General features: G+C 46.8%; 1 long non-coding RNA gene across 3 annotated transcripts; it reads left to right on the plus strand.

Annotated features, from left to right (window-relative positions):
* Positions 1-1,642: 1,642 nt before the first annotated feature.
* Positions 1,643-18,102, plus strand: LOC119037527 (uncharacterized). Of its 3 annotated transcripts, none has more exons than XR_008390851.1 (4): positions 1,643-1,791; positions 1,912-1,979; positions 14,165-14,264; positions 17,017-18,102. It is a non-coding gene; the product is annotated as an uncharacterized LOC119037527 (long non-coding RNA). The 3 variants fall into 3 exon arrangements; XR_008390850.1 differs by lacking the exons at positions 1,643-1,791; positions 1,912-1,979 and adding exons at positions 12,539-12,657; positions 13,063-13,151; XR_005080216.2 differs by lacking the exons at positions 1,643-1,791; positions 1,912-1,979 and adding an exon at positions 12,539-12,657.
* The last annotated feature ends 4,548 nt before the right edge of the window (positions 18,103-22,650 follow it).

Consider the following 22,650-nt stretch of genomic DNA (forward strand, 5'->3'; position numbering starts at 1 on the left):
GATGTCACAGCTAAAACCTTCAGTGAAGAACTTTTTATAAACACAGGGACTGTGTTCTTCTATAGATGTGTATTCACAAAATAATTTTTTTTTGTTATTAATGGGGGAGAAGGAGGTTTGATGAAAGTCACTAGGAGGTTGTACTGTTTAAATTACACTCCTTTGCAGTGATTTGGTTTCAGCTCAGAGCTTCACACACTAAGACACATGATCAAAGTGTGTAGAAGCATTATTTAAATAAAGAGTTAGCTTTATAACTAGAAAGGAGTATAAGTGCAGTTATTAAACATAATAATTTTCGAAGTTCTGTTCTTTAACATAATTCTTCCTTATGTCTGGACCAATTACGTTTAAGTGAAAGAGTTAAAATTTCATTAGAATAGTTAAAATCATTTTGAATATTTTGGAGAAATAACTTTGTCTATGCATTATTCTACAATTTTTTTTTTGCCTAGCATTTGTAGGTTTTTGAGATTTCAAATTTAAACTAAATATGAGACATAAGCACTATTTTATGGGGCTCAATCATCCAATCTACTTATTACTGGAGTAGAAAATTCCTCTTGTGGTGACTTCCACGTATTTATGTAAGGGCAGGAGAATACACTGTCTCCACCATCACACCGAGTTCTATGCTCTGGTAGATTTTTATATCTTATAATGGGATCACAGCAAATCAGGGTAGCATTTCATAGCAGTCAATTTCTCTGAATTACACTTGAGGACTAGATATAGGCCCTGTTAACGCCCATTCATACGCCAGTCATGAATTTACAACCCCTGATATCCAGGCTTTGGATGACTGCCTCTGTAACTAAATATTTATTAGATTCCACTTCCTTGTGAGTAATAAGAGGCACATTTTTACTCCTGAGATTCTGCTGAGGGAGTTAATGATTAATGTTAAGCATTACAGTATTTTGGAGAGTTATCATAAGTACTATAGTTTTCAGAGAACTTTGAACCTTTTCCCCCATAATGGATAAGCTGTTGTAGCCCAGAGGTGATGCGTAGAGAATTTGTAATCTCTTCTTGGGGAGAGGGTTGTCTTTCCCAGACATCTCAGTTAGAATATGTTGCTCTGATTGGTTGAGAAGGATGGTATATAGGAATTGTGGGTGTTTGTAAGCACTGTGGTTCTTGATACCTGACTTAACACAAAATCAGAAAATATCATGGCCTCTGTGCTTTAAAAACTGGTGTACTTAGGGAAATAGTTACAAATGAAAAAATAGGATGCTTTTGATTAGCTTCAAAATAATATGGGAGGGAGAGATAAGGAGGGTAGAAGTACAGATGCAGGAAGCTTGGCCATGACTGTTTGTCGAAGCTGGGAAATGGGTGCGTGGGGATGATACTAACTGCTCTAGCCTGTGTTTGAAAATTTCTATATTAGAACATTTTAGGGTCCTGATACAGTAAACTTACATTATTGTATTTTATACAGTTTATCTGACATATTCGAGTTTTGATTTGTACTTCTTTGATAATTCTGCCCTACTACAATGAGTTGATAGTTTTCTTGTCTCATAGTGGCTCAAACATAGTAGGCTCTTGAAATCCACTTACCATATGAATAGCAAGTGAGTGAATGAATAAAACTGCCGATGCCCAACTTCAAGGAAAGAAGAAGCGTTTGTGGGGAAGTTCTCTGTGCCCATTGACTGCTGTTTCTGACAGTCGTATCGGGAAAGTGAAGAGTTGCAACCCCGGAGTTTAAGGACGTGGAGTATGGCGGCCTGGGTGTCCCCAGGGCCTCTATCTCGAATGGTCCTAATGGAAGCAACTAAAGTACGTTACCTATTTTCCTCCCTTCCCTCCATTTTTCCCTCTCTCCCTCCCTCCCTTTCTTCCTCTATGTGTCTCTATATCTATGTATGTATTTATCTATTTTTTTCAAACCTGTTGCAGACCTATTATGAAAGAAGACATTCTTCAGTGATCAAAGAGGAAATGAAAACATGAGCCTTAGGAGAAAGGTGAGAAAAGCTGTCTTGCTCCCTGTGGGTTTCTGCTCAGCTGTGGAGATACTGAGCTTCCTTTATGGTATCCGTAAGGGCACAGGAGATAAGAGTTGGAGTCTAGGGCAGAGTGTCAAACTCATTTTCACTGGGGACACATTAGCCTTGCAGTTGCCTTCAAAGGGTTGAACGTCATTTCAGCTCCTTCACAGTTAAGGAATAGTTACATTTACACGGTCCTAAAATTATTTGGACCCTTTGAAGGCAACCAACCATGAGGCTGATATAGCCCGCGGTGAAAAGGAGTTTGACACCCCCGTTCTAGGGCCTGCCTGAAGTGGGAATATTAACAGGAACTATCCGAGTAAACCTAGTATCCCGAAGAACTATGCCTTCAGAATAAGGGCACATAATAAATAAAGCCACCACGCAGAAGGGTACAGTAAGACCAATTTTCTGTCTCAACCTTGGTGCTTTGTGCAGAAGAAAAATAAATCTTCCCCGAGAATCTGTAGCCACGGCTAGCCGACACGGTTCTCGTCTGTGCTTACCCACGTCTGTGTGTGGTCTGGACACCTGAACGGAGACTTGGTTTAACATGCTGTCTGATCGGTGATGCCCTCAGCCGGCTGGCAGGAGGAAAGCCATGTCCCCTCTGAAATAATGTGACTTCAGCTGAGGCTCAAAGAAGCTGTACAGTTAAAGTTGTATGGAGTATGAGCCCACCAACAAACAGTAGGATTGGATCGACAAAGACGTTAGCTGTGGAATAATCAGAAGGAGAGTTTATTTTAGTAAATAAAAGACACACTTGAAAATTGGAGCAAGTACAAGAGCAGTATAAAACTTACCAAGAAGACCTGAAAATAACCCAGAGGACATGAATAATGTAGATAAAGTGAACAGTTCAGCGGGTGAGTCCAACACTGCAGTAAGCAAGGCTAACGGGAGAATTGCTGGACAAGAAGACAGCTCTGACGCTGCCATCCAGAATGCAGCCATGTGGCGAAGAGGACTCAAGAGATGTGAAGAGTGAGGAGGTCTAAATATTGCCAGTCAGAGCCCAGAAGGAGACAAGGGGGGAATGGGAAAAGAAAACATTCAACAGGGCAAGAAGTGAAAATTTCCAGAACTGTTTAAAGAAACACGTTCTCAGATTAAGGGAACCTCATGAATGCCAAGCAAAATGAGTGAAAACAGAGCACATCTATATACATCAGGGCAGGAAACCAAATAATAAAGATCTTACCAGCATGCAGAGAGGGAACTAAGCCAACGACAAAGGGGTGGTGACTGCAGTGACCGACTCCTCAGGAGCAGCAGTGGACACCGGACGTGGAACGGCATCTTCAGCGGGCCGAGAAAACAACGGCCATCCCGGATTTTTCTACTCAGTGCCATTATCTTTGAAGCCTGGGGGTAAAATGAAGACATCTGCAGGCTAACAAACTGAGTCCGCTATCAGCAGACTTTCACCAAATGCATTCTGTCAACAAGTGGATTTTGAACAGAAGGAAGATGATCTCAGATGGACCTGAGATGAAAGAAGGGCGATGAACAAAGGGCTAGATATGTGCCAGATCTGAGCAAATACGGGTTACAAAATAACATGTGTTGTGAAGGACAAACCACATAGGGTTACAGTAGATGAGGCTGGACAGGGATGGATGGTTCTGCTGTTCTGGGGTCCTTGGCTATTCAGGAAAGGGGTGAAGATACGGATTAACTTTAGACATTGACGGGCTACGAGTGCTCATGACAGTTTCTGATTTCATAGTTTTGCTCTTCATGTGACGAGTAATGGTTCCTACACTGATCTGAGAACGAACCAGCGGATCAGCACAGAGAGCTCGGAAACAGGTTCCTCCCCCCAGCAGGGATTGAGTTGGTGGAAGAAACTGCTGGAGCCCTAAGCAGTTCCTCTTAAAGAACCCACACACGGACTCACCTACTCGGACTCACTCCCTCGGGGATCCAGAGCCAGGCAGGCGGCTTGAGGGGCACCAGTGGTGTGCAGAGGGAGGCTGAGCTGCTTGTCATCAAGGCAGGCAGAGCCATTGTCTGTTTTCTGGTCCTTACTCCCACAGAGCCAGCAGACTGGTGCAGTATTAAAGATTCCATCAATCTGGCCAACAGTTTGACCTGCCTTGGAGATCCGCAGAGACTCTGGCCCACCCAACTTATGGGCCCACTCAAACTGCTTTTCCACAGGAATGGCTCATGCTTCACAACTTCCTAAATCCTCTCAAACAAGCAGCAGCTGGCCTCAGCAAGCACCAGGCCCGAAACTAGCAGCCAAGATTCACAGCTTGGCTTCGCCTAGAAATCTCCGAGTCCAGCACAAGTAGCTGCCATCTCAGATTGCTTTATAACTCTGGCAGGGTGGCCTGGGCAAAACACAGGTGGGGGCTGACCTTGACCTATACCGCCCGAGAAACCCCAGGGCCAGTGTGCTCAGTGGATAGCTACAGACCTCAACAGAGCACCACCACCCTGTCCCTGCACAGCTGATCCACCATAGAGGATGGAGATCAGTAGTAAGTGGTCAAAGCCAATCCTTGCAGCTGACTGGCCTGGGTAGAAATCCCTCCTATTGATCTCCCAACAGCAGGTAAGGCTCAACTGCAAGAAGAGTGTATACTCAGCCCACGTGAAGGGTGTACCTCAAGCACCAAGCTTAGGTAACGGGGGAGGCTGTGTCACTGGGCCCTACAGGACTCCACTGCCTTAGGCCACACAACCAAGGCATGAAGTCAAAGCAGCTTTACTGATACATAGAAACAAACACAGGGAGGCTGCAAAAAAAAAAAAAAAGGCCCACATGAAAGGACAGGTCAAAACTCCAGATAAAGAACTAAAAAAAATGGAGGTACACAATCTATCAGATGCAGAATTCAAAACACTGGTTGTAAGGCTGCTCAAGGAACTTGGCGAGGACCTCAGCAGCTTAAAAAGATCCAGTCAGAAACAAAGGATACACTAACTGAAATAAAGAGTAATTTACAGGAAAAACAACAGTACAGTGGATGAAGCTGAGAATCAAATCAATGATTTGGAACACAAGGAAGCAGAAAACAACCAATCAGAACAACAAGAAGAAAAGAGAATCCAGAAAAAACAAGGATAGTGTAAGCAGCCTGTAGGACAACTTTAAGCAATCCCACATTTGTTTCAAAGGGGTCCCAGAAGGAGAAGAGAAAGAGCAAGAAATTGGAAATCTATTTGAAAAAAAAAATAAGGAAAGGAAACTTTCTAATTTGGTGAAGGAAATAGACATGCAAGTCCAGGAAGCACAGAAGCCCCCTCCCATCCCCAGTCACATCATAATTAAAACCCAAAGGTTAAAGATAAAGGGATGGGGGGGCTGTGGGAGAACCGGGTGAGAGGTGAGGGGATGAAGAAGTGCAAATAGGTTGTAACAGAATACCCACGGGGTATAAATTACGGCATAGGAAATGGAGCAGCCACAGAACTTACACGCGTGACCCATGGACATGGACAAGGGGGGGATGGCCTGAGGGAGTGGGGGGTGCTGGGTGGAGGGGGGCAAAGGGGGAGAAATCAGGACAACTGTAATGGCATAACCAGTAAACTATAATAAAAAATAAAGTGTAAAACCAGACAAGACTAAGTTGCGTGTGACTAGGGGTACAAGGAAGACAGCACGGTGGAGGCCAGCAGAGGTCACCAGGCCCTCCTGTAGCTGGAGGCGCAGCCCTTTGCAAGTCCTCTCAGGGTCCGAGGGGCGTCTGGGTCACTTCCAGTTTTTGAGGCTCTTGATATATTAAACAAGTGGAAAAACCCAAAATAGGGCAATGCAAATTGTCCACATTCGAATGTTTTTATTGCCTATACATTACCATATTCAACAAAAGTATCAATACACTATATCTGTACCCACCACAGGATTTATAAAGATAATAACGTAGGTCACTGTAGACTGCGGCTCAGTGCCAGGATACCATTTTGGCTGATGGGGTGAATATGTTCTTCCAGTTCTGGACGTGAGTACTGAAATCAGATTATTGACGCAGTTGAACTGAACGTCCGAGGTCTCTCACTGGGGAGCCTGGCACCTCCTGCGTGGGCCTCCTCTTCCCCGCAGGTGGTCCTGGATCATTTCAGAAAAGTTTGAGGTTGTACCAAGGACAACGAGTGTGGACTTCTTTCATATCAAGTGGACTAAGAGTGCCCAACCAAATTCTTCCCAAAACACAGGGAACATTTGTCCCCAAGACAAAGTCTAGCTCCTGTCCTTAAAAATCACAGCTAAGAAATCATTGACCGCTCGGCTCCTGCTTCAAGCCATTGGCAGTTCGTGAATGTTAGGGTCCACTCTCAACACACCTGCCTGCAAAGGCAGATCTGACTATCTGAGCTCCGAGAAACCTGTGACACTCAGCGGTCAAGTCCAATGCATGGTCCTCCGAGACCCAGCCCCCACCCGCCTTTCCAGAGTTCCCTTCCCTCCCTCAATGCCTCCGCCCCTACACTGATGTCCCTCCATCCTGAGCCTTCGCACATGCTGTCCCCTTTTCTTCTTCTGGGTGTCATTTCTTCCACAAGGCCATCCCTGTTCTCCCAAATTTTCTCCTTTCCACGATGACCAATTATCTTGGTTTGCTTGAGACTGAAAGGCTTTCTGGGGTGTGAGACATTCAGTGTTCAAGCCAGCGCAGGCTCGGGCCATCCGGGACACTCCGTCACCCTGTTCCTCTCTCCCGCACACTTCTCTCTCTCTCTCGGTATGGCCTGTGCCTGCCTTTTGGCCCTGATTCCCCTGCAGGATGAGATAAGGATGAGTCCTGGAGCACTGACGTGGGTCACTGGGCAGCGATGGTGGTGCCCTTTATGACGCATGGGGCTGGGGAGCCCTGAGGCAGGACCAGGAGAGGGCCGGGGGCCAGGGTTGGCGCAAAGGGGCACAGGCATGCTGTTCGTGGGCGTGCCGAATTTGCGGTGCCTGCATTCTGAGATCCAGTGTAAACGGCCTGTTTGTGACTAGTGACTCTTCTGGTCTGGAGAGAACTGGGCTCCAGGTGTGTAATAAAATGTAGGAGAGGCTGCCTGCGGCTGTGTTAGTTGTGGCCTTGTCCCTCGTACTTAAGTTACCTTGTGTGCTCTGGTTTACTTGGGGTCTTTCCGAACTCCAGAGTCAGGCCTTTGCATGGACAGACCACAAGCGCCTGGGAGAGGTAGAGGTTTTCTCCTCCTCCAGGTTGCGGCTGCACCCGCCACGGCGCGACAGCCTAAGAATGTTGTGTGTTTTGCTGCTCAAGTGCAATTTGTTAAAGACCCAGAAAATCTTCACTAGATTTAGTTAACTAAATGATAATAGATGATTAGCACTGAACGTTTTGGATTATAATTTAAGGGAAGAAGTTATCAGTGATTCCGTTTTAGACGTACTTTTGTGATATTTGAACAACCCAAATTTAGTGTTTTGAAAACAGTGCAAGTTGCAGTTACTCACTGTAGGTTTTTTTTTTTTTCATGGCGCTTACTTTTAAAGGCAAAGAACCATAGGCTCTCACACCTGGTAGAGACCTTGAAAATCACGCCTTCTCACTTTATAGGCAAGAAAGCTGAGGTGTTCGTAGGCTGGGTGATTTGCCTATAGTGACAATACAAATACAGAAAGTTGAATTTAATCAATGTGATGTTTGCTCTCTACCTTGATTTCAAGTGAATTTGCCCAACCCACGTAAGCTGTCTTACAGACACAACCCTGATGTGTAAATAACACTTTCACCAATGAAATTGCTGCTTACAAGGCTAATATAAGGCCTGTGCACCACACATTCTAGTTTCCACCCTGGGGCTAGAGACTTGCTCCTTCAACTTTGTCCTTTATTTGCTCCTCACAGCACAACATTGAAACAGGTGCTCTAGGAGGGGCCGTGATCACGGGCTCCTAGAGCGAGGCCCAGTGTGTGCAGATGCTCCAGACCAGGTGAAGAGATGAATTATTAATTAGCCATTCAGAACGCGAACGGCAGATGGGCTCACGTTTCAGCTCGGTTGGGTGTTATGTCGTTACTTTTTAATGTGCACACATTTAAGTTAAAAGAACCATACAAAACAGAATATTGATTAAAAGAGAACCTCTAGATGCTTGAGAGAGAGAGAGAGAGAGAGAGAGAGAGAGAGAGAGAGAGAGAGAGAGAAAGAACAAGGGGGAGAGATTGGGAGAGAATAAGCTTTTCCTAATGTCAGATTTTGGAAGAAGTACTTGTAAACAAATTTCAGTAAAAATGCCTAAAAATATTAGCACCTTCTGAACCAGGCAGTTGGCAAAGCATGAAATGAAGTTTTAACATCTAGCTTTTAAAAGTAGAAAAATAACTAGGCAGGTGAGTCAAATCATTTATTCTTCAACAAGTATTTGTTGAGTGTTTGCATTCAACAAAAAGGGTGGCCAGATACGGCTCGCAAGGAGGGTGTGGTCTAGGAGAGGAAATACCGACCCGGATTTTAGTTTTAATTTTCACGTGTGTGGATAAGGAGTGGGGGGTGTGAGAGCGGGACTCCGAGACCCAAGGGATCCTGAAGATAAAGGATTGGGTGCCTGAAGTCAGTCTGCAGGCGCTGGGACTCTGTGGAGTTGGGGTGCTGGCACATGAGACAGTAAATCCTCAAATAGTCCTGCTTGGGCATCAGAGGGTCAGGAGCAAACAGCCCTACAGCGAGAAGCCCCGTTTAACCCGATTGAGAAAAGTGAAGGCGGAGAACCGCTATCATCGGAACAGGGGGCAATAACTATTGAGGATCGTATAGCTTTTTGCAGTTTTACATTTTCTGTGCCAAATGTTTCTGTGATGTTTCCTGACCTTACAACAGGGCTTCCCACCTTTCTGGGGACTTACCAGGTGTCAGTGGACACTTGGTTTATTGACACTTTTCAAGAATGAATTGCTGCTCTTTGACTGTCATAGCACACCTAGTATTTCTGACGCCTCATGTCCCACAAGGGCCTCTTTGTATGGTGTTTTCTGCCTTTTTAAGCAGTGGAAAGGCAGGGAAAGCCTGGGGCAGTTTCCTATGTGCTGACACACATGTTGAGGGATAGTTAATAATTGCTGCCCAGAGCAAAATATAACAGGATTTCTTGGGCAAGCCTTATCTTGACAGAGTGGGGAGGCTGCAGACTCTCAGAATAAATGCACTCTGTGAAACGAGCTGTCAGGAGGACCACGGGTTGGGAAGCCGGTGTAACTAAGGAGCAATACATTGGTTGTGAGGAACCGACATTACTGTTGACCCACGATGGTTCCAGGCGATTTGATCTGTCCCAAGAATTCATTTCGTCTTCTGCTGCGGCGTGCGTGTGGTTCCTCAGTCGTCTGAGGCTTTGTGACAGGTTTACCTGGTGGCTTTGACCGTGCTGTATGTTCAGTCACCAGTGTGTTTACTGAACCTAATAGGTATTAGGTATGACATTTGACATTTGGCCGGAGTTCTGGTTCTCTAACTCAGGCCCCCTCAGCCCCCCAGATCGCCCCGACACGGCGCCTCAGCATTGTCAAAGTGGAAAACCTGCAGCAGAATGGGCCCTGGAAGCAAGGATCAGTTAGTCGCAGAGTAAAAGTGGGAGCCCGTTTGCTGGCCTGTGACCCTCTCGTGTTAAAACCGTGACCTTAGATGCGCTGTCTCCATGAGTACGATTACAGCGTCTCTGTCATTTTGCGTCTTAGTATTTTGGGAGTTTCATCCAACTTTTTTTGTGTAACAACTTGAGTAAAATCAGTTCTGGTAGAACTACAAGAAATCTTTTAAGGACTTTGTCCTTCTTACTATTCTGTTAAAATGGACTTAGTAAGTAGTTTGCATATTATTTGAAAGCTTTGTTATTTTAAAATTGTACCAAGGTACACACACAGGTGATAATCCCCGAGGTGGAAGCCATCATACAATCTTCCTTTCGGGACGAACCAGTTCTTTCGACGAGGAAAGAATAAAGTCACTAGGAAATAAAGGGACTTCAAACCTGAAAGTGACTCAAAAACTAAGTCCGTGTTTCAAACATCATTTCAATATTTGTGCCTTCCCGTAAAACAGTTCATGGTTAACCGATGTTGAATTATTCTTCCACTCCTGCTTCTAAGCCTATTTGCCCCTGTGCTACTCTGATATGCCCATGTTAATAATGAAACCCAGCATTTTATGTGTTCATACATACACATTTAATAATATATGTTGCTCCAGCCAGTGTGTCCACAACATAAAATCAATATAAAATTATGGAGCTATTTCATCTTTATTTCATTTCTGGACCGTCTTGGCAAGGCAGGGTGTATTTCCCCCTCACAGAGCGTGGACAAGCTGCATTTCAAGTGCTCCACAGGTTCGTGAGGTTAGCGGCCGCCTCAATGGGAAGGGTGGTCCTCAGTCTCAGGGTGAGTGTCCCCTGGGCCCCACACCCACCTCCTGAACTGGAATCTGCGTGCTAACAAGGTCCCTGGCGAATGGTTGAGATTTGCTGTCCGAGGGCTTGTTATCTGGGATTGCACACCCGGTCCTCCTGTCTGGTTTCTTATCAGGGACCAGGTGGACCATTTCCTCGTAATCAGAGCAAAGGCAGAGTTCAGTTTCATGTTGGTTGGACTCGGCGGTGTCCAGTTAGGTTTTTCTTAATCAGAAAGTCAAGATATTTTGGCAAAGAACAAAAGAAAGGCAGGTGAAAGATGAGAGGGGTATATTTGTTTACATCATCGATGTATCAAATGACACCCCTATTCTCATCGTCACTATTCTTTTCTGACGTACATCTGGAGAGGGAGAAAGGTGGGTAAAGAGTGAGGGGTCTGGTTAGTTTCCTCATTCGCGGATTTCTCTTCCTCGGAGTCTCTCCCTCGGCTTGTGTCATGCACAATGACCTGAGAAGGGCTGAGCACTCGGTTTAAGGCTTTGTTGTCACAGTGTTGAAGTTCTTAATAATTCTGAACGAGAGGTTCTGCCCTTTCATTTTGCCCAGGGCCTTGCAAATTACCCAGCTGGCTGCTGCCCGCCCTGAGAGCGATGTTTATCTGCAGCTATAAGAGAGTCCGGGGGTTAGGTAGGCTCTGGGAGGAGCAAATGCTCTTTTTCACTCTCCTATCACCCCCATCTTTTTACAGCCTAAGAAATAAAAGGGAGATAACCCAGGCCGTGCGAGAGAGGGGCTTTGACCTCAATAATGGTGTTCTCAAGCCAGATGTCGAATAAGGCTGAGTGTGGTCACTAAGCAACCACGCACCACCCACCACGGGGCAAAGAGCAAGTCAGCGAGTATGAATAGCCCCGCCCCCCACCTCCACCAGGTTCATTGTCTGCACCGTGGGAAGAGTTGGACACATCCGGCCGCAGCAAGTAGTCCGCTGGGCCCGTTCACGTCGGAAGTTCCATGCGGGTGAAAGTTAAAAAGTTAACTTGCTTCTGTTTTGTCAAAAGTTTGAATATTGCTAGTTTTAGTACTGAGACCCCCAAATCAAATGCTTTGAGCCAACTCAAAACTCGGAGACCTAAGAAAATTATTTAATTTTAATGCCAATCTAGTTGGAACATTGTGTGATGCCTTAGTCTCAAAGTCTGGTCCGTGGACCAGAAGGATTGACATCACATGGGAACTGGCTGGACATGCAGCTCTTGGGCCCCACCTCAGGCAGCTGCGTAAGAATCTGGGTTTTCAAAGATCCTCCGGTGTTCTGTGTGCATATGACAGTGTGAGGGGCGTTGCGACCCCGTGTTCAGCATCTGGTGAACTTGGTTGAGGCGGCGGTGGCAGGAAAGCGAACCCATTCATAGGTGCGTCCACTCAGGGCCTGTGGCCTCCGGGAGAGCTATGGGAAAGCCATAAATGAAGAAATAATTAACGGATTTTGGGGAGGGAGGTTCAGGAGCGGGGAGACAGGCCCTGCTGTTACTCAGTATGAGCCTCGTCGGATGTTCGGCATTCCATTCGTTCCGTACTTATTCATTCACAAGTCTAAGTATTGTAAGCATGTGTTAGGCCCTTTGTAGGCACTGGGGATGCGGTCGGGGGCAAAAAACACCAAAGTCTCTTCCCTCGTGGCATTCAGACCAGAGTGGGGGGGGGGGAAGGGAGCCTGTCAGAGGGTGGGCCACCCAGTGGAGACAAATGAAGGGGCCCGGGGAGGGAGCACTTGTATGTGCAGAGTGACCAGGACTGGCCTCGCTGTGATAGCTGAATGATAACAGGAAGTTGCGGGGGGGGGGGGCAGCGGCGGGGGCGGGGAGCAGTGTGGAAATCTGGGGTAGGGAACCTTCCAGGTGCAAAGGTCCCAAGTGTGAGCGTGGGTGGGGCAGTGAGCAGATGGCATCGTCCTCCGGGGAGTCTGCTTCCGCTCCGGGCAACGCCGGTGCTAATCTCCGCCGTCTTTAGAAAGAGACACACAGACCACACAGTGTAAATACTGATTTTACAGGAAGAGAACAGAGGACACACTTTTTTTCGAATGCATATTTTTCTTCACAATTATTTGAGAGGGTAGAGTAGAATCAGTGGTATCATCCACACACAGTTTTGAATGCAAAAAACTCAAAATAAAAGCGAAAGAACACATGGATAATGATTCAGAGCGAGGCGCTTAGGACCTGGAGTTGCCTTCGTTCACGCACCCGCCCAGTCCACCCATCCTTTCATCCGCCCATCTGACTGTTGGGAAGTCTGAGGGCCTAGTGTTCTCTAGGCACGGCTGTGAGTAAGCCCGTTCTCCCTGGGAGGGTCACAGTCCAGGCAGAGAGGCTGGCTTAGGTTTGCAGGCAGCGATATGGAGGCACCTGGTGGAAGTGGGGGGAGGGGGGTGGGTGGAGGCTGGAACAGGCGACGTGAATACTGCGCAGGAGATGCCACCTGGCAGACGTAGCATTCTCATCGCACAATATTGTCACTCGGAGCTTCCTCGTCCCTCTAAAAATGCCTTTCAAGCTCTTCCCAGCCTTTGTCTTTATTCCGTGGCTACCAGAAAGTTTTTGACACCCAGTTGAGTTTGTAGGCACAAAGGCACACGGGATGATGCTAGAGCGCCACCCACAGGGGTCTCTCGTTGTAAATGAATAGGGGTCTCTGGTTAATGGGGTTTATATGGTTCCATTTCCTCAGCTCCCAGTCAGCCTTGACTGGGCCGATAAAACCAAGTTTCTGAACCTCGGAGTTTGAGCACCAGGCCTTTGTCAACAATGGTTTGCCAAGTGAGTAAGTGTGTAAGGCGCAGTGGCTTGTCTGGAAACATTCCGTCTGCTCTGCCCCAAAACACAGGCGTCGGAGTGGGGCGCCTGCAGTCACGGGGCACCTGAAATGGTGTGTCACAGGAAACGGGCTGTCAGAAGAAGGGGCTGACGCGACCTAAAGTTCTGTACAGGGCCCCAGGGGGCTCTCGTTTAAGGAAGGTAGGGCTCGGGGTCTCCCGTAGTGAGCGCCCAGGTGGTACTTCCTCTGAGTGAGTCAGCGAGCAAGTGAACGGCCGTTGAATGAAGGAGGAGTCCAGGTGGTGAATGAAGGAGGAGTCCAGGTGATCCGTTTTAAAGAGAAAGAAATGTCTTTGTATTTTTCTCAAAATCCCTTCCGGTTATTATGGTGTCTACTACCAGTTAAAATGTACTTTGCTGTATTTCTTAATCCAAATAAGGAATTTGATGCATGCTTCTGTAGGGCAATGAACATAAAAAACCATCTCCTGTCAGCTTCGTCCTGGGAAAGAGCGGAGGACCTGGAGGCAGAGAGAGGCAGGCTTTTGCTGACGGTGTCACTGTGACCAAGGTCATGAACTCTTCAGGAAATAATGCTGCGGAAGATAAAATCAATCATTGGGTTCTACATTCTTAAGATTCCATTTTTTTGACTTTTAGAAAGTATGTGTTTACCTCTTGCTCCCTCTGCTGGATGCTTGGATTTGGTCTGACGACGAATACTTGGATGCTGCCTAGCTGTAGGAGTTCCTTTTTTCTTGTATTTGTACTTAACCCCCCCAAGATTATACTGAATTGTAATTAGACTTTAGAGAAGCCCTCAACTCAATGGCTCTCATCCCGAAGACCCCCCCCCACCCGTCTCAGGGGGGTAGGGGTGGGGGTGGACCTGACGTCGTAGGTTAAGTACACAGTTCAGGCTTCCATTGTGTTTGGTGTTTGTGTCCTGTAGGACATCATTGGCGTTTTCAAATCGGCTAAATCAGGAACCACGATTTGTTGCATTTTTAATCTAGGGGCCGCGACCTTACATCATCAAGGACGTTTTAAGATATGTGTCAAACTATTACAACCAGAGGGTGGGCATCCATACCTTCTCCTGACTCGACCCTTCAGGTAAGCTTCTTTAGAATTTGCCTTCAAGGTCCTGCCAGGGTTTTTCTGCGACTCTTGTGTGACTGAGTTGCTGTCCTACCCTTCTTCTTTCTTTGTTATTTTCCTTCAAAGTCTTCCTATGGTAACGCTTGTGGTTTTTGTGCCCTGCGCAGCTGACATTTCTGAGAAATGGTCCCCCAGGAGTGCTTTTCTTAGGCCGCTGTGGTCAGTTTTGTTGCAGAAGTCAGATGCAGTACAAGTCTAGGTGTTAATTTGATGGCATCCAGAGTCTTCAATGTTTTGCTTCCCCGATCCTCCCACTTTCGAATCAGAGGTCCCGGCCCTCTGGCAAGCGGCCCCTGACAAGGCCTGTGTCTGGCCCGGTCCCTGCCCCTGTCACCTGGGCTCCAAGCGCAGTTGGCCATCACGGTCCCATAGGCACGGTTCGAGGGCGCTTCTCGGCAAACGTGTCTCTTTTGTGGAACATCAGAGACCGGGGTGATGGTGGGGTCATGATTTTAAAATCTCCTCTTGCCAGCAGGTGTGGCTCAATCGGTTGGAGCGTTGACCCATAAACTGAAAGGTCACGGGTCTGGTCCCCAGCCAGGGCACACACCTAGGCTGTGGGTGTGGTCCGTGTTCAGGGGTCAGGGCGCAGCCGAGAGGCGATGCTCCTCTCTCACAATGACGTTTCTCTTCCTCTCCGTCTCCTCCCTGCCCCTCTCTCCAAAATCAATAAGCATGTCCGGGGTGAAGACAAAAAGAAAACAAAGTACCCTCTTTCCCGAATCTCCCTTGTGTTTAAAAAACTCATTTAAATGTGTTTTTTTAAAAAAAAAAAAAAAACATGGAACAGAGTTACCTAATGGCAAGGAGATACTTCAAAATCCCAGCCTCGATGGGAGAAATAGACAGAAAACCTTACTTGAAAAATAATTAAATAAAATTAAAAAAAATAATAATAAAATCCCAGCCTCCACTTTTACTGGTCAGAGGACTTCAGAGAGGCCCTGGGCAAAACCCCGAGAGCAGAAGGCTTACTTCTGTATCCCCGCCACCAGTCACTGTCCCTCGGTCAGAAAGGGAAGCCCGCCTCCAGCTTCACCCCTTCAGGCTCCTGTCAGTGGTCGATGGGCTCATCGTGTTCAGGGAGAACCACACAAAATTACCGTTCCTATGGGTCAAATTAGTGGAATGTTGGCCCCCTCACATGGTTTGATCTATTTCAAACAAAGCCTTTGGTCAGTTCTTTCTAAAATGAGGAATTCTTTGTTCATTGGTAAGGGAATTTGTGTTCCATTAGTGGTTGTAGAAGATTGAACGTAGTTTTATTTTTGTTTTTAGTAGGTGGGCAGGCATAGGAAGAGAAGGGAAAACCTGGTGATTTCACTTAGGTGGTCATTCTTTGCTGCCACACACGTTATATAAACTACACGCTGAGGTTCTAAGGTGCTACCATGCCTTGGGCATGAAGTGCGAATGTCTGATACTCCTTTATTTCTTCACAAGGCTCTGTTGATTCTCCTCCAACCTGAGCCCCAATGAGAAAAAATTTTGAGTTCAAATTGCTCAAGTTGCCTATTTTGGGCAGCAGGGGGCGCAACCTGAGCCCCAATGAGAAAAAATACTGAGTTCAAGTTGCTCAAGTTGCCTATTTCGGGCAGCAGGGGGCGCACGTTCTCTTCGTATGTAATAAGGGCTCCTTCACTTGGGGTGGTGGGCACTCAGTGCAATATACAGATCATTTATCATAGAAATCGACACATGAAACCTACATACTCTTATTAACCACTGTCACCCCAGTACATTTAATAGAAAAAAGAAGCCCAAGTCTGTGGGTCTCTGTTACCATCCTTCCTACTCTGTGCGAGTTGGCCTTTTGCAAAGGAGGGCATTACTTCTTGATGAGCAACAGGTGGCCAACATCTTGAAAAGCATTTGGGAGACTACAATATTAAAAGTAAGAAGCAAAGTATATTCTTTATTTTATTTTTGTTTTTTGGATATAAGCATGAATTATCTGGGAAGAAGCAGATGCTTTTCAATCTTTTAAATGTTTTATATTACTTTTGACTTTAGAGAGAAGGGAGGGGAAAAGAGCCCAAGAAACGCCAGTGAACGAGAGTAATACCACTGTTTGCCTTCCGTACATGCCCCAGGGAACCGAACCTGCAACCCAGGCATGTGCCCCAACCAGCAATTGAACTGGTGACCTTTCAGTTCCCGGGAAGATGCCCAATTGACTGAACCAGGTCCGCTGGGGCACATGTTAATATTTTAAATTATTACCATTTCTAAACTATCCAAGCATTCGTGAAATTAGTCATGTTCATGTTTGGTAGTGGGCAAGGAGTCAAAGACCCTCTCCATTCCGGGGATGGCACAGTGGCTGGTCCCCTTTCACCGGCAGAGGTGTTGATACGGGCCTTCCTCCTCCTGCTGTGATTTCAACTCGTTTTCTCCCACTCCAGGCTGCGGAGGCAAACTTCTGACACGGCCTGATGGGAGCTACTTCAGGTTTTGTGGGCCGGAGCGGCCCTGTTACCACTACTCAGCTCTGCTGATGTTACCGGCTCCAGTAGGCAGCCAGAGGGAACTTGTACCCAGTGGGGTGGCTGTGTGTGTCCTAATGGAAATTTATTGGAGGTTGGCTTATCTTATAGACATCTCAAGATATTGAAAGGCCAGTTAATATCTTCCATGTAGCTGTTATTTTATATTCTTTACAAACTCACACTGTTTTCTCTTTTTGAAACTCTTTTCTAATTAACAGGAAAAATCGCCCGCTCTTTATGCCCGTCTGGTTCCACTCCTGCTTGGAGTAGATGCCTGGTGCCCCTCACAACAGCCCCGACGAGCCACTGCCCTCGGATCAGAAGGCTCGGGCTTCCTGTTTTCCCTGTAAGGGAGGCGGTGGCCCGAGGAGCAGGCGATGAGAGTCCACGAGAGTTTTTCAGTAGATAACACAGCAATTCAGAAACCAGTGTTGCCGGAATTGTGAACTTTTAATCTTTTCATGCATGATGTCATTTAATCCAGATTTTGAAAAGAAGGGGCCGCCGTATAAAGAAGCAGGCACTGACTGGCCTGAAATATCCCAGGAAAATCTGGTTTCAGATTTTTCTAGGAGTTGATCCAAGAACATTTTTCTTTGTGCCTTTTGATCTGTTGAAAGATACGCAAGATACTTGGAGGCCTTGAAGGCACAGATGCCAACATGCAAAGAAACGTAGACAAGCTGCCTCATCCAGGAAGCCAGCACTCAGAGGAGGGCAGGAACTTGAACTTTTTTGTCTGCCGCCTGACCTCACACCCACCTTGGTAGTTTTTCTGTGAACGGGTTCTGTTTCTTCTGGGTTTGAGCGGGATTGGTAGAAACTGAGGTAACGTCCTTGCTGCCTGCAGTTTTTAGCTCCTCCTCATCTTTCTTAACTTCCCCGTCCCTTCTCCACTTCTGAGAGCAAGGGGTTGCATGCCCCTTTGCCTCCCTTCAAAGAACATTTGGCTGGAGTGGAGGAGCGGCACTGAGGGTGCTCTTCTTTTTATAGAGACACTTTTATATAAACATACAATGGTCGGAGGTCGCTTGGAGGCCGCCGAACCAAGCTGGCAGGAAGTGGGTCCCCGAGAGGCCCCCAACCCCCCCCTGCTAGGGGGCCTGCGCATGCACAGAAGCACCTTCCAGAGAGCACCTGCATCCTTCAAGTGTAGCAGAGACCACTTAGAGAGTTTTGTTTTCTCTCCCTGACACTGCGGGAGGTGGGAACGGGGCGAAGCAGATTCCCTCTACCGGGAGGATCCCGGAAGAACACATTTGTGTGTCACGACCTTGACCTACCTGCCTTGGACCCCACTCTTCAGTGTTCCCCCACTTCGGGTGTCTGACTCAGCTACCTCGTGTCTGGATTCCTAGATGGGTCTCTGGTTTGCCCAGAGGCGCAGGCTTCCAGCTTCCGTCTGCCCGCTGCCTGCAGACTCTGCAGGGGCCCTTCTGGAGGCTGTGGTTTTCTGTGCCTGCTGTAGAAGTAGTTAGGGGGCCGGGCTTGTCCTTGGGGTCTTACTTCTTCCTTCTGCTTCCTGTGGTGGGGGAGGGGACTTTCTCTGGACATCTGCTTTTCAAAGGCAGCCTCGGCGTGGTCTGGTAGCGAACCCTGTCCCGCTCACTTTGACCTCTGGTCGGCCCAGGGACAGACGGTGTGACTGAGGGGGAAGAGAGAAGACGCGAGTGCTGTCACCTCCCTTCCTTGTGACCGTGGGCACAGCCACACTGGAGGCGGGGGCAGAGGAGGAAGCCAGGAGACGTCTGTTTCCTGTAGAGAGGCCTCCTCTTCCAGAACCTTCCGAGCACTTGACGTTGTAGAAGGAAGAAGAAGGGGCAGAGTGAGCAGTGGGATCCCCAGGCCCCTGCAATGAGTGGGGCTCCGCCCTCTGCACAGGCAGCAGTGATCGAAGATGCCGCCTCCTTCCCCGGAGCTCCCAGCCCCTAGGTGTGTAACCTCCTCCAACTCAGCACGGGAGCAGGTGTAGTTCCTAAACTTTGAGGTGATTATCCTAGTGTGTGGGTTAGATCTTTCTTCGCATAACTCAGATAGAAATGAATTTACATTTTCCACGGGCTCCCCAAACACTTGAACTAATGCGTTTTCTCGGAATGCTCCTTTTCGACCCGCCGGCTGATTGTTACTTTCAGAGGACGCTAATGACAACCCGGGCGTGCTGTCTGCAAAACCCCACATTAAGGCGGCTTGCAGCGCGAACCCGCCATTCAGGTAATGACCTCCGCCCTCCAGAAAAACAAGCCGGGCCTCGCCGGGGGAGGCCCTGAGATCGCCTGCTCTCTGAGAAGGGCGTGAGGCCGCTCTTAGGGGCTGACTTGGGGGAACTGGGCGAGAGGGCTATGAGGGCTTTTTGAAGTTTTCGTTGGGTGTGGGAGAAAATTTCGGGAAGGTGGAGGCACTTTACTGCCAAGAAAGACATGCTTTCTTTTTGTCTCTTAGCCCAAATCAATTTCCTTGTCGTAACACCAGCCAAGGTACTAATTATTATGATTACCTGCCATGATTATGGGTGACAGGAACTGCAGTTGGGCAAAAGGACTGTTTTGTATACTTAATTTCCTTCTCTGAAGTTCTGACTTCATGAACTTCCTTGTTTTGCCTTCCTAATAGTGACTGGCTCCATAATAGACACCTGTTAGGGGCTTAAATACTCCCTGGCCGCTCCTTAATTCCAATTCACACGTGAACTTCTTGAAAAGAAAGAAGAATGTCAGTAACAGTAATGAAAGCAGCTGGTCTGAGCTGGTTTAGCTTAGTGTGGAATAGGATATAATTTCACAGAATTATTGTTCTTTTTCTTAAAACTTCAGCCATTGTTCAGCTCACTGAATAAAGAAATGGGCGTTGACGAGAATTTAGAAAGAATCGGAAGTGAGCGCTTGTATCCGAACAGTGGCGGGCTTTGCAGTGTTGTGTTACCCAGCACGACAGATAACGCTGGGTGGGCATCTTTCCTCCTCCCCAGTGAGCCTGGCAGCGGGGACCTTTCCATGGCTCGTACTTGTGCATTGAGGCCAGGGACCATTTGGGACAGGGTGGTCAATCTCCTTAGCTTCCAGACTTCATTCTGTTTTCTGTTCTTGACCAAGAACCAAGAAACACCTTCTTTTAAGGTTTCACTCACTCCATGTTCCTGCAAGCTTCCCTGCTTTGAGCAAGATGATGTTAAGGGGATTCTAATGATGCTGCCTTCCTGTGTATTGTTCATCCAGTTCAATCTACATTAAAATCTACGGAGACCAGCTTTTAGATAAGACTCTTAACGTAGGGGGGATACGTATCACACACGAGCCGGTGGATCGAACTCATCTATGATCTTGCCGCTCAGTGTGGCCTATGGAACAGCAGTTTCAGCATCCGCTGGGCTCATGTTAGAAATGCTGAGTCCTGAGACTCCAAGCCACACCTACTAGAAAGCCAGAACGTGCATTTTTAAGAAGCTCTTCACATTAAGTATTAAGAAGTGCTGATATGTGTATAAAATGGGATTAAATGTTGACCTCAGTCTACTGCTTCCTCGAGTGTTGGAAATAGTGAACAGAAAGCCGCACAATCTGTTTTTGTGATGAGACTCCAGATAATACGTTTCTGACTGATGACCCTCGAACACTTTGTGTAACTATGGCCCATCCATCATTACCATCCTTTGTTCTTTTCTTCCTTTCTTGTTCTCTAAAGCTATGGGGAGAGAGAATTTTGATAGGAACTAGGCATGAGTACAAGGTCTAACCGGACAGATGAAGGGGTGAGGTCCTTGGGTTGTGGAACTTGCCAGCTCTCCTCTGGTGGTAGCTGACAGAGTGTCAGGCTATGGCAGGAATGGCTGTTCAAGAGACTACTTCTGTGCCTGGAGCATTGAATCGAATGCTCGAGTTTGGATAACAAGAAGGTGCCTTTGGGTTTGGGTGATGGGTCTTTTATAAATTAAAAAGCCCGTGTCTCCCAGGACCTGAGCGTGCATCTCTGACCCCTGTGTGCATTCTGGTCTCATGCATATTCAGATTTCTCATCCCTAGACTCTCACCTTAAGAGAAAACCCATTAGCGAGAGCTCATCAAGACCTGTTACCTGGAACAGGACAGAGAGCCCAGAAATAGACCCACGCCTTTCTGGTCAATTAATATTTGACAAAGGAGGCAAGGGTTTACAAGTGGACAGTCTTCAATAAATGGTGTTGGGAAGACGGGGCTGGTTCATGCGCAAAAATGAAACTAAACCGCCAAATTACACCACACACTAGAATAAACTCAAAATGAATAAGGACTTAAATGTAAGTCACAAAACCATAAAAATCCTAGAAGGAAACATAGGTAGTAAAATCTCAGGAACCTTCTGGAACAATATTTTTGCTGATATATCTCCCAGGGCAAGGGAAACAAAGGAAAAAATAAACAAATGGGACTTCGTCAAATTAAAAAGCTTCTGCACAGAAAAGAAACATCATCAAAATGAAAAGGGAGCCCAGTCTATGGGAGGACATATTTGCTAATGATACATCTAATAAGGGCTTATTTTCCAAAATACATAAAGAACTTACAGAATTCAACACCAGGAATACAAACAATCCAATTAAAAATGGGCAAAGGACCTGAATAGACTCTTTTCCAAAGAGGACATATGGATGGCCCATAGACATGTAAAAAATGCTCAATGTCACTAATCATCAGAGAGATGCAAATTAAAACCACAGTGAGATAACACCTCACACCTGTCAGGATGGCTGTCATTGATAAATCAACAAACGACAGGTGCTGGTGAGGATGTGGAGGAAAGAGAACCCTTGTGCACTGTTGATGGGAATGCGGGCTGGGCGGCCACTGTGGAAGACAGCATGGAGTTTCCTCAAAAAATTAAAAACTGGAACTTTTGGCCCAGCAATTCAACTTCTGGGAATATAGCCTAAGAATCCCAAAACACCAATTCAAAAGACGACGTGCAACCCCGTGTTCACAGCAGCGTTATTTACGGTAGCCAAGATCTGGAAACAGCCTACAATACATCAGTAGAGGAGCGGGCAAAAATCTGAGGTGCATTTACACAGTGGAATACTACGCAGCAGAAAGAAAGAAGGAGCTCCTACCCTTTGCGACAGCATGGTTGGACCTGGAGACTATTATGCTAATTGAAATAAGCCAGTCAGTGAAAGACAAAGGCCATATGATCTCATTTATATGTGGAATCTAATGAGCAAAACTTAGGAACAAAATAGAAAGAGGGGCATGGACACATAGAACAGACTGACAGCTGTCGGAGGGAAGGGGGAACTGTGTGAAAGAAAGGGAAGGGATGAGCCAAAGAACATACATATGTGACTTGTGGACCTGGGTAAACGGTGAGGGGATTGCCTGGGGTGGGGGGCTGGGTGGAGGTGGGCAGAAGGAGATAAAATGGGCACAACTCTAACAGCATAAACAACTAAAAAGACATTCTGCCTATGCCTAGGTTCTATGTAGCTCCTTAGCAAGCATTTTTGACTCTGTGTGACACAGTAGAAAGAGCAGGTACCTCGGGTACAAATTCTTTAAGAGATATATGATCAGAGGTCAGTTAATTTGCTCTCTTTGAGCCCCAGTTTCCTCGACTGTAAAATGAAGATGGTAGTACCTTGCGCCAATGTTAAATGCTAACATTTGTATTGTGACAAATAGGTGAGGTTTGAAATGCAAGTATTAGTAAAAAAACAGTTGCTGTGAACATTTCCTCTCATGCATGTGTGTATGTTGCATGCATGGATGCTACGTGGTATGTGCATACTTTAAAAATTAGCATGCATCGCCCTGGCTGGTGTAGCTCAGTGGATTGAGCGCGGGCCTGTGAACCAGACAATCGTGGTTCGATTCCCAGTCAGG

This window comes from Artibeus jamaicensis, unplaced genomic scaffold, assembly GCF_021234435.1.
Source record: "Artibeus jamaicensis isolate MK-2021 breed Jamaican fruit bat unplaced genomic scaffold, CSHL_Jam_final contig_2259, whole genome shotgun sequence".
In the NCBI taxonomy this organism is placed as follows: domain Eukaryota; kingdom Metazoa; phylum Chordata; class Mammalia; order Chiroptera; family Phyllostomidae; genus Artibeus; species Artibeus jamaicensis.